The 11,932-nt window shown below is 23.5% G+C and overlaps 1 long non-coding RNA gene across 1 annotated transcript; it reads left to right on the top strand.

The window, feature by feature from the left end:
- The first annotated feature begins 9,246 nt into the window (after positions 1-9,246).
- LOC114178761 (uncharacterized) lies at positions 9,247-11,932 on the top strand. The gene is made up of 2 exons (XR_003603371.2): positions 9,247-9,475; positions 11,138-11,932. It is a non-coding gene; the product is annotated as an uncharacterized LOC114178761 (long non-coding RNA).

Here is an 11,932-nt window from a genome sequence, read left to right as displayed (position 1 = left end):
ATACAAGGATGACCTACGTGGATATAATCAAGCTTTAGGTAAAACATTAATTATCTGATTAATTACTTCATTCCTAAATTGAGTTTATTTACTCCAATTTATTAAATGATATTCTATAGTTTGGTTTTTATTTTTAATATTTTACATGATGATTAGGGAAAAGAACACTTAAACCCTAAACCTTACTCCTTTTATCCAAAGAAATCCCAAATTTTAATTTTATCTTAATTGATCCTTATATTTTGTTTATCTATATAAATCAATACTTAGAGATGTCAAAATGGGTTGGAATCTGCGAGTCAACCCGGCCCACCATGGGTTCGAACTAGGTTGGATTGAAACTTTAGATAAATTTTGATACGGGTTGATTTTTGACCTGGCTCACCTAGAACCTGGCTAAGTGGTGAACCGGGTTGGCTCACCAACCCGCAAATAAAGGGTCACATAAGTATTAATTTTGTTAAGTTGAGTTTTACATTTGCGTCATGTTAGGTTATTTTTTTTAGACAACACATAGATAATTTGTTTTTTTTTTGTGATTTTGGTTTGTATTTGGATTGTATTAAAGTTTTTTTAGATTTTAATTAGAATTATAACTTAGTTTTGATTGAAAAAAAAATAAAAAATATTTTTTTTTAAATTAAGTGAACCAGTGAGCCAACCTGTTTAATCCACCAACTTGTGGTGGACCAGACCGAGTTTGAGTTTTTTTGACTCGCTAATAAGTGAGACGAGTTGGGCTGGCACACTAAGTGATCAACCCGTGGAGGGTCGAACCGGGTCGGGTCGGGTTATCTGTTTTGACAACTCTACTTGAACTTAAATTTTGTTCCAATAGATCCTTACATTTTTTTTATGATATAGAAATTTTAATTTTAGTCACTTTCTATAATGTACAAATACTTTAATTTGGGTCATATATTCATGTCTGACACATATTCAATATTTTAGAATACTTTATCAATATTTAACAATGAAATATTTGATCTATAAAGTAGTAATACTTTTATGACGACAATCATTTATAACTTTTTATGTTAATTTTTTATGTTTAGAACTTTAATACATATGATTTTAATTAGGATTCACACGATAACAATCATATATTTATCATATTTTTAAAAGTTATTATATACTTTTCAATATTCATATATTACGAATAGTATCCTATTATTTTAAGATTAATGTCTTGACGTATCAGATATGTATCATATTTAATACACATATCGTATCTTTGCATCGTAAGTACTTCTTAGAAAGTTTTTTTTTTCGTAATTAAGTTTTTTTAAAAGTTTTGAGTTAAATAATCTTTGCTTACTATTATGATTATTAGTAATACTAATAATAATAATATCTTTGTTTACTATTATTATTATTATTTAACTGAAAGGTGTAATTAAAAATATTTTTAAAATATCAAGTTTTAAAAGATAATTATAGTAGAATTAAAAATTTTGTATATGTTTACAAAAATAAATATTAAAGATCAATTTGCATAAAATTAGAGTGAAAGGTAACTGTTTATTGGGAATGAAGTTTGCAGTTAGTTAAAATAGAATGAAGTATTATAATATTTAATTAAATTAAATTAAATTTTTATTAAATTTACCCTTTTCACTAATGATTATAATACTATTAATTTAAAGTATAACCGCACATATAAATAAACTTTGATATAATCTCGGTCTAGTGTCTCTTTCTCTTTTTAGCACGTTTTAAATGGTTTTGATCGCTACACGTACATATATTCCTATTTCTTATAAGTTAAGCAACGCTTTTCACTTCAATATGATAACTTTAAAACATTGAATCTCACAAATAACACTTTATTCTTATACATTCCATAATTCTTTTGTTTATTTTAACTTATTTATGATATAAAAATTATTTATCTTTAAAAATGATTTGTTGGACCAGTGAAAATATTAACACTAGTACTTAAAAATAAGCACAGGTAGTTTAAAAAGCATTGATGTCCAATCATATTGTAAGTGAAAGTAATTATTTTATATTTTTAATTGAGTTATTGTTGTTAATTTTGTCAGCCAATTGGAATAATGTGACAATTATGTTTAGCGAAGTTTAGTTATTTTTAATTGAGTTTTTATTAAAAAAATATTTTATTAAATATTTAAAAATTGTTATATTTTAATTGAATTTTCGTTATTTATTTAGATTATTTGATTTTACAATCTCAAACGAAAAGCCTTTAACTTGACAATAAAAAAAAAATTGAAATTTCAATTTTTTTATAACCAAAATCAAACGCTAATCTGACCTTAATCGATAACAATAATACAATTAAAAATATAAAAAAATTGAACACTTAATAAAATCATTTTCAATAAATAATCAAGTAATATTCAAATTCACAAAAAAAAAATTGAATTAAAGTATTTTCTTATTTTTCATATAAACATACGTAAATATAATAGTCATGTTATAACAAATTACACAATAAGATCAAATAATAACATAAACTCAACTAAAAAACTAAAAAAAAATTAAATACTCATTAAAACAAAAAAATTAATAAAAACCTAATTAAAAAATACTTACATCTAAGGGACAATTAAAACTTAATTAAATTTATCTTCTATAAAACACCATACATTTTAAAAGTTATTCTCACACAAGAGTATATTTATAATTTTTTTTTAAATAAGGATTAGGAATTACTGCAATATCCTAATTTCATGTGCTTTTTTTTAATGTAACCCTTATATTTATTTAAAAAAAACAATTGTTTACCTAATTTCTTTAATTTTCAGAGAGGCATACACACGTTATTTTCTTAATTGTTTATATTTTTTAGTAAACTAATTCATTGTATATTTTTTATTTTGTATATTAAAATAATTAAATAGTAAAAATATTATGTAATAAACTATAATGAAAATTAAGTTATATTAATGAAAAGAATAAATATAAGTAATACGATAATAATTTAAGTTTTAAATATAATAAATAAAATTGATATCACAATAACAATGGTGTAATTAATTTATTTTACAAAATTATTATTATAGCATGTTGTGTATGCAAGTTTTTTGTTTTTTTAAGTCTTTTTAGAATAATAATATATTTTTTATTTTATTTATTTGACAATTAAAAATATCAATAATAATATTAATATAAATTATAAATTATAAAATTTTTAAAAGATTAAAAATCTATTTAGTAAAAGTATATAGTATATAACTTTTTTATAATTAAAAAAAACACTTATAATAATAAGATCACTATGAACAACAATAATATTAATAATAAAAATAATAATGATATCAATAATAACACACTAATGAGAATAATAATAATAATAATAATTATTATTATGCTATAAATATTAATGTCAATGTTAATACTACTGTTAATGTTAACGATAATCACGTAGTAAATAAAATTAAGATGTGTGTTTAAATATAATAATAATAATAATAATAATAATAATAATAAGACCAACACACACACATAGAGAGATAAAATGAACAACAAACCAAATAAAAACGCAAGAATTTGAGTTATGATCCCATTGTAAATAAAAGTAAAATGTGTGTCTAATTATAATAATAATAATAATAATACCACTACAATAATATCTCGTAGTGATAAAAATAATAATAATATAACTACATACAAAAAGAGATAAACATCTTTGGTGTCCTTTTTTTATTTTTTCATTTTTATCATCTTAATTATTATATTTTAAAATTAAATATTTTTTATTTTTATTATTTTACTAATTTTAGTAAGTAATTTTTTAAATTGAAATAATTGCTCAAATATAAAGATAAATAAACAACAAAATAAAACATAAAGGACAAGTAATTAAAACATGATGTACATGGTAAATAAAAGTAAAAAATATATCAAATAATAATAATAATAACTATTATAATAATTATAGTTTTTATTAATAATAATGGTAATAATAATAATAGTAGATAATAATATAAAAAATTATAGTTCATAGATAATAATACTTATAGTTAATAATAATAATCATAATATTTATAGTTGATAATAACAATGATAATAATAATAAAATTTAATAATAACAATAATTATAATTATAGTTAGATTTGATAATAATAATAATTTTAGTAATAATTGGTAGTAATAATAATAAAAATAAAATAATTATAGTTTATGATAATAATGATAATAATAATAATAATAATAATAACAGTTATATTTCTAATAATAATAATAACAATTAGGGATAATAAAAATAATATTAATAGTAATAATAATAATGGTGGTTAATAATAATATTTTCGGAATATCAATTTTGTAAATTAGATATGATAGCAATTATAATAATATAATAATTAGAGATTTTAAATATAATTATTAATAATAATTAAAATTAAAATTAATTATAGTTATAATAATAATAATAATATTTCTAGTATTTCTTTCCTCATATCAATAATATATAATAACAGTAATAATTTTATTACTAATTTTAATAATTCAAATAATAATAATATATAATAGTAACATAATATAATAATAATAATATTATTATTATTATTATATAATTATTATTACTATTATAATGATAATATTAAAATCGTTTATTACTATCACTACAAATAATATTTATAATAATAATATTAATAATAATTGCAAATAATAATATTACTTATAATTAATATTATAGTTAAAATCATAAATAAATAAATAAATAAAAATAAATTGACTTTTGTAGGATTTAAATCTGAGTCTTTTTGTACCGTAATTTTAAAATAATGAAAAAATTATTTTTTATGACACTTATCAATAAAAGATAATGTGTAATGTAGTAATTTTTGATAATATTTTTTTTCTTAATATGTAATAGATTTACATTTTATTTATAAATTAAGATTTAGTATTATTATGAATAATTAAAATTGATTTTACATTACAACAGAAAATGTTTTTTATAATGTCAAAATATTCTATATATTTTAAGTTATTTAACTTGTATAAAATATATTTAATTTTATATAAATATGCGTTTGTATATTTTTATGAACTTAATTACAGTTTATGTACTTGAAAACATTTATTTATGATAAAATTAGTTATATAAATATTTATCTTGTATATTGCACAATATAAAATACTAGTATTCTTAAAAAAAAAAAATTTCAATAATATACTAGTTATTTATTTATAAATTTAGTATGCCAATTATATTTGTTCTCTTATAGATTAATGTTCTTATATTTTATAAGATTGTGTTCACTATTTATTCTTTTATTTATTTTGTATTTGGAAGTTTTCTGTCTTCGATATTTGCATCTCATAGTCTCAATCTCAAAGGAAATATATTTAGAAAGACGCTCTCGCACTTGAGTGTATATAAACAATAATTAATATAATTGTAAAATAGATAATCTTATCATAATTAATACTTTGAGAATAATTGTATATGTATATCATATTTAATGGATTTTTATGGGAACACTCATGATACTTTTAATTCTAATTTCATATCACTTAGGTGATTAATTTTAACTGGCCACTAATATTTAACTAATTACGGAATTATAGTTTATATTTGTCGTGTCAAAATATTATAAATTTTCTTTATCACATCTCGACTTTACTCAAAAGTTGATGAGATAATCCTTTATAAGAAGAACACTATAATATTTGGTACCTCATCCTTTAAGTTCAACAAATTTTTAGGGTGTGTTACTATAAAAAGATGGATTTGAAAGAGGATGTGAGAATAAATTTGGATGGATTTAAGTAAATAGATATTATGTTTCTTTAAATTTATAGAGAGTAAAATGAGTGAATTTGAAAATAAATTTTGTAAGAATTAGTAAGTGATTTGAATAATATAATAGATTGAAAAAATTAATAAATAAGATTTAAATATTACAAAAATACCATTTATAATAAAAGTAAAATTATATTTTTACCAAAAGAGTTAAAAATATTAAATTAAAATATTTTAATTATATAATAATTATTATTATTATATTTTTAACAATATTTTAATTATTATTAATTATTATATACATTTTAATTATTATTAATTATATTTGTAATATTATTAATTATTATATATATATATATATATATATATATAAGGAGTTTTTTATTCAATTTTTTTTCACCCACACATCACACACACGGAGGACATAAAAGTAAAAGTACACTTTATTCCCATAAATCTTCACAACTGAAGTCAAATGGGATTATTGATGCATTTTGCAATGATGTCTTTGCACTTGCTCGTAAATTATAGCACGAGAACATCATTCATATCCTACATCCATCTTTGTAATTCATACATACAATACTATTTTCTCAAGCGAATACAACGTTAGTGATCATAAAAGTCGTAATATAATTAGTCTAAATTTTAAAAAAACTCAAGCACTTTTAACAATTATCTTTCTAAATATTGTTGAAAGTAATCATCAGTTAATAGGAGTGACAATGTGGATCAACTCGACCAGTTTAGGCCTGACTCGTACTTGGTTCACAAAATATGCGAGTCGGGCTGACCCGTCTCACATTTTTAATGTGGGTTGAAAATTCTAGTCTGTTCCGCATAAGTGCGGGCCCGTGAACCCACGAGCCAACCCTTTTTTTTATAAATTCTTATGATAAAACTTTAAATGTTCAATAAATTAGGAAACCTTAACAAATTTACAAAATTAAGTAAAGATTTTGGGAGGGTTAGGTGATAAATTGATAATTCAACATTTTTATTATATTCGTACTTTAAAATACACGATGTATTCTTCAAATTTTAGCATATTAAAAAATACATAATACTTGTATTTTTTAATTATACAAAAATTTAAAATGTTCATTAAAAAAAAAGTAAATAATACATACAAATACAAATTTTTTTATACAGATCGGTCCGCGCTACGTGGGCCGGACTCTAACGGGCGGACCATGCCCTTGTTCCCCCTACTTTTTGTTCTTTTACACTAGTGTGGCTACAATTTAGGTATTAACTACAAATAATTTTCTAAGCCTAGGAATGGTTAAATTCATGGTAGCATGGGCGTTTTGTAAGTTTGTGGAATTGATGTTATGAACCGTTAATAATATAATATTTGTTAGGATTTAGGCTTTATCAATAAAGACAAATTAATCCATAAATAAATAAATAGTCCATTATTGGATGAAAGAGATACCCAACCATTGCATGCATTAGCTTTCTGGACCTCCCACTGTTGCTTCTTTGTCTATATTCACAACTGTCCTTTCTCTTTCATTCCTCACATTGAACACTGTGTCCAAATTAATGCACTTTTACGTTAATCACATTTCACACTATTTTTTATATTTTATTTTAGCAAAATTCAAATACTTGTTTAAAATGTTTCAACATAAAATAAAACACAGTTATTTAAAAAAATTTAATCAATAATAAATGTATTTTTTTGAAAAAATATATAAAGTGTCTTTCTTATTTAGTCATAAGGGGCAACATTGTCATGACATGCAATTTAGATGATAACAAAGCTGAGTGACTTTTTTATTATTTGATATTTTTACTTTTTCTAGGCTACTTAGTGAGAACATATTAGATCTATTAGAGAATCAATTCAGTTGTCGATTAAATTGAGGGAAAATAATGATACTTTATATTGGATAATCATGTTACCTAGTGTGATCAATAATTTATTATGTTATACAAATTATTTATTTTTTAAATTCTGTCGTGAATATAACCTTGTTATTCTCATGTTGGTATTTATTGAATTTGGTGGAATTTTTTATAAGTATAATGACATAATAGATTTTTTTAGCAGAATTATTTTATAAAGAATAATAATATTTTAATTCACTTTTTATCTATTATTCCCATAATGTGTTATTTCCATCGTCTTTTAATAATTTATTTTAATTTTTTTTAGTGATATGACGTGATAATAGATTAGAGGTGAGTAAAAAAAAGTTGTTGAAAATATAATTATTCTTTTTTAAATTAACTTCTATCTGACTACCACCAGATTAAATAAGATTATATTATTTTTTTTTTAAATTAGGTGATAAATATAATATGTTATACAAATATATATATTTTATTATAAATAAAATTTGTGTTATTTAAAAAAAATTATGTAATGATAATTTTACATTTTGTTTAAATAATTAAATGTTTTTATTTTTTTTAAATTTATATTTGTTTTTATTTAGATGAGTTGTTCAATAACAAGTTGATCTAATAAATATTTATTTTATTTTGTTTGATTTTAGGGTTTCAATAATACTTCTATCAAATAAAAGATAATTAATTACTAATCATGGAAGTTAACGTAATAGTTAAGCATCCTATGCTATAATATACGTGGAATCAATTTTGTGTAACTATAAATTCGATTTTGGTTCTCGTTAATTGTGAAACCAATAGAAAAAAGTTATTTAAATTTTAAAAATATTTTCAATGGAAATTTCCTATAAAAATTAATAGTAACAAAAATATTATTTTAACATGACCATTAATTTTAAATTTGAAAAAAAAACGCTTATAAATTAAAAATAATGTTAACTAAAATCATAACGTGATTTTGATTTTCATCAGGTTAGATCTCAATCCTTAAGAGATACATAGATGATTTTTTTTTGTCAAATGGTGTTTACGTTCTTTTAAGTGGCAAACGAAAAAAAAAATTAATGGACCGAATCCAACATTGGTTTATCATATTAAAAATCGTTAACATAATTAGACAAATAAAACTGCTTCATGTATTTTTTAAATTTGAAAACCTAACAATATCAAAATTTCAAAGTTTGTTTTGATATACAAATAAAAATTATAATCGCGTTACAGACGAAAATTATAATTAATCCTAAAAATAAATATTTATTTAAAAGAATTTCTTAAATTTATAAATATTTTTAATTTAAAACTATTTATGCGTGTAAACTTGTATTAAAATAATATTATATATATATATATATATATATATGAAGAAAATTGTTATTTATATTTATTTTTTTCTAATTTTACCTCTCTGTAACCTTCTTTTAAATTAAAATAGTTACATTTATATTTTCACTCTTTAAAAGAGAGCTTTTTAAATGTAATTATTTTATAAATTAAAATAATTGTTTTACTTATTTTTTTAATAATTATTTTTTGAAAAATAAATAAATATTTATAATACAAAATTATTTAATATAAAAAAGGACACATTTACACTTATGTCTTATGTTTCGACTAGTATATATTAAATAAGTCTAATTAAAGATGATAATAAACTTGGTAAGGCCATGGTAAACATCGAGTATATTAGGGGATAGTAGGGCAGAATTTGGGTTAGGAGAAGAGGGATGGAATAGTAATTATGATGCCCCGATAAAAGGAACAAAAAATGGAGAATGATTGGCCTTTGAAAAGTCACTGTGGATCTGTGACTCAAAACAAGAAGAAGAAGAGAGAGAAAGAGAGAAAACGATACACACACTTGCGGCAATGGTGCAATGGTGACTCCACAGATTCCTGGTTCATATCACATATATTTCTCTTTCTCTCTCTTCTATCTGCATCCTATTGTTTCCTTTTCTTTAATACTATTTATTGCTTAGTTTCTTATATTTCGTATTTTTCGCCCGTGTATGTGTCTGGATTGTGATGGAAGGGAAATTGCCTCTTCCTTTCTCTTTATGTTCAGATCTATGTTTTACACATCACGGATCCTATTTGCTGTTTTTAGCTACCGTCTTTATGCGTTCAATTTCTCAACCGAATAAATGAAAAAAAAAATGAAAACGAAAAACCACGAAGTCGTGTTTGTTTGTTGCTTTGATTTTTGTTGGCGGATATTATTTGTTTTTGATGCCTATGGAGATGAGGTGAAGTCACTGGAGGCAGCGGTTCATCGATCTCTTCCTGAATTTGGCTGTGGAAGAACACAAAGCAAGAATCGGTCGATAAACCTCTGCATCCAGCGCTCACTTTGCCTCTCTTTACCGACAATTTCATTTTCTCTTTCTTCTTTTCAATAATAATACTCTTTATATGCTTCCTCCTTTTTCATGCCGCAAGATTAGTTGACGAATTCTCTGCATCAACATTTCTTTCAAAGTGTTTTTGTTTCTTCCAAGAGAGTAATTAAATCTAGATGCTCCTGGTGTGATTTGAAATAATCTTTTATTGGTTCATTTCGTGTTTTTCCTAGAGAATGCCTATGGAGTTGTTGTAGATGCCAACCAATGTTCTGATTTGTGATTTTGCTATGAAAGGAGAGAAAAAATAAATCTGATATATTAGCCGTACTGAACAGAATGCATTATTGTTTTGCTGCTGATTACTTCTGTAGAATACTCTGCTAATTTTTCCTTTTCATTGTTCTATCCTTGTGTATTGATTAACTAGTCTAACAGTAATTCTTGTAGTGTTTGATTGAGTTTATTTGAACTAACAATCTCGTATTTTACAAGTATGTTTTTATGGAAATAGTCTGTTTCCCAACAAAACCAAAGATACAGTATGATAAATTTTTCTGTTAACATTTCTAGAATTCTTTTTCAGAAATTATAATTAGTTTACGTATTAATTAATTTGAAAGTATTTAGAATTAAACTTGTTATAAAATGCTTATGTTTTTTAATTTGAATATAAATTCATTTTAGTTTCTGAAAAAGATTATTTAATTTTTCTCTTGAGCAAGTATTAAAGAAGTTTATGAAATAGATTCTTATTGAGATTGTAGTATCCTTGCAAACGCAGGTTATTCTTTTTTATGGTTATGCTCCATTTTTTCCTTTTCCTGTACCAACCCATTCACCCCTAATAGAAAGTTTTCCAACCTTTAATTCTTCAGCGCTATGATATTCTTGCGCGCGGTAAGGAATTCTTTTCACAAGGCATGTTATATATCTGATGTTTTCATTCTGTCTTCGTGAAGAAGTAATTTGATTTCCCCTTGTGTATATGCATAATTTCACTAGCATTACAAATTGAAGGGTGAATTGTAGTGTATTCGTGAAACTTCGGTCCTTAATGTCCATAGCATAATTTATGGTGATGATGATCTATGACCCTAGTTTGTTCTCAGTCATTTAATCGACATTACTTTACTGTTCACTCTTGAAAGAACTTCTGTCTTGATTGGTTGGAGTTTTTGAATCTGATACGTAAAATGGATATGCACTCTTCTTCCAGGTTTATTCCGATGCTCAAATTACTGGTTTGTTCATGGAATGGACTTATCTAAAAGGGGTGCATTTTAGAGAATAATGAGCAATAATGACAGTGAATTTGAAAATCAATCCATGTGTTTTTAACAACATAACCTATTTTACATGGGCATGTACTATTTTATCAGTCACCAGGGTTGATTCTGAGATCAATGGCCATTTGTCTTGTAAATAATCTCTCCACACATCAGATCAGAAGAGACAAATCTCTTGATTCACATTAGACATTTGTTAGTATTTTTCTTACTTGGAGCTTTTTGAAGAAGCTGAAGGGAGTGCCTTACACTAAACACGTCATTTTCTTCACCATGTGGTCTAAAGGTCTCTGCTTGTTTCTTTCCTGAAAAGGTATATTTGGAATGTAGGTTTCCAAGTGGTAGGCAGCACACTGCACTTCACCTAGTTGTACTGTATGTAGGTCTTTGCTGCGTTAATGTCAATAAAAGGTACTCTTGAAGGGAGTCCAAGTTGCAAGGGAATCATTTAGTTGGTTTTTAAGGGAATCTGGTATCAAGTTTCCTCTATATATGTTGAATGAAATCCAAGGAAACCAGAATCGGATAAGGCTATTTGGGTATTATGCGCAGCACAAATTTTGATTCTAAGAACTGTGTGTACATATTGAGTAAGTAGGGTAATAATGTAGGGAAGCGTCATCAATCCAAGGATATTCTGACATTTCATCACTTGTTCGTATTCCCTGATTCACAATTTTCTCATGCACTACCATTTAACAATTAACATTCTATATTTATATTCA

Source organism: Vigna unguiculata, chromosome 3 (assembly GCF_037176805.1).
Source record: "Vigna unguiculata cultivar grain cowpea cultivar isolate G323 ecotype 2 chromosome 3, ASM3717680v1, whole genome shotgun sequence".
NCBI lineage: Eukaryota > Viridiplantae > Streptophyta > Magnoliopsida > Fabales > Fabaceae > Vigna > Vigna unguiculata.
Note: the sequence above shows the minus strand (reverse complement) of the source record. Positions and strands in the feature narration are given on the sequence as shown.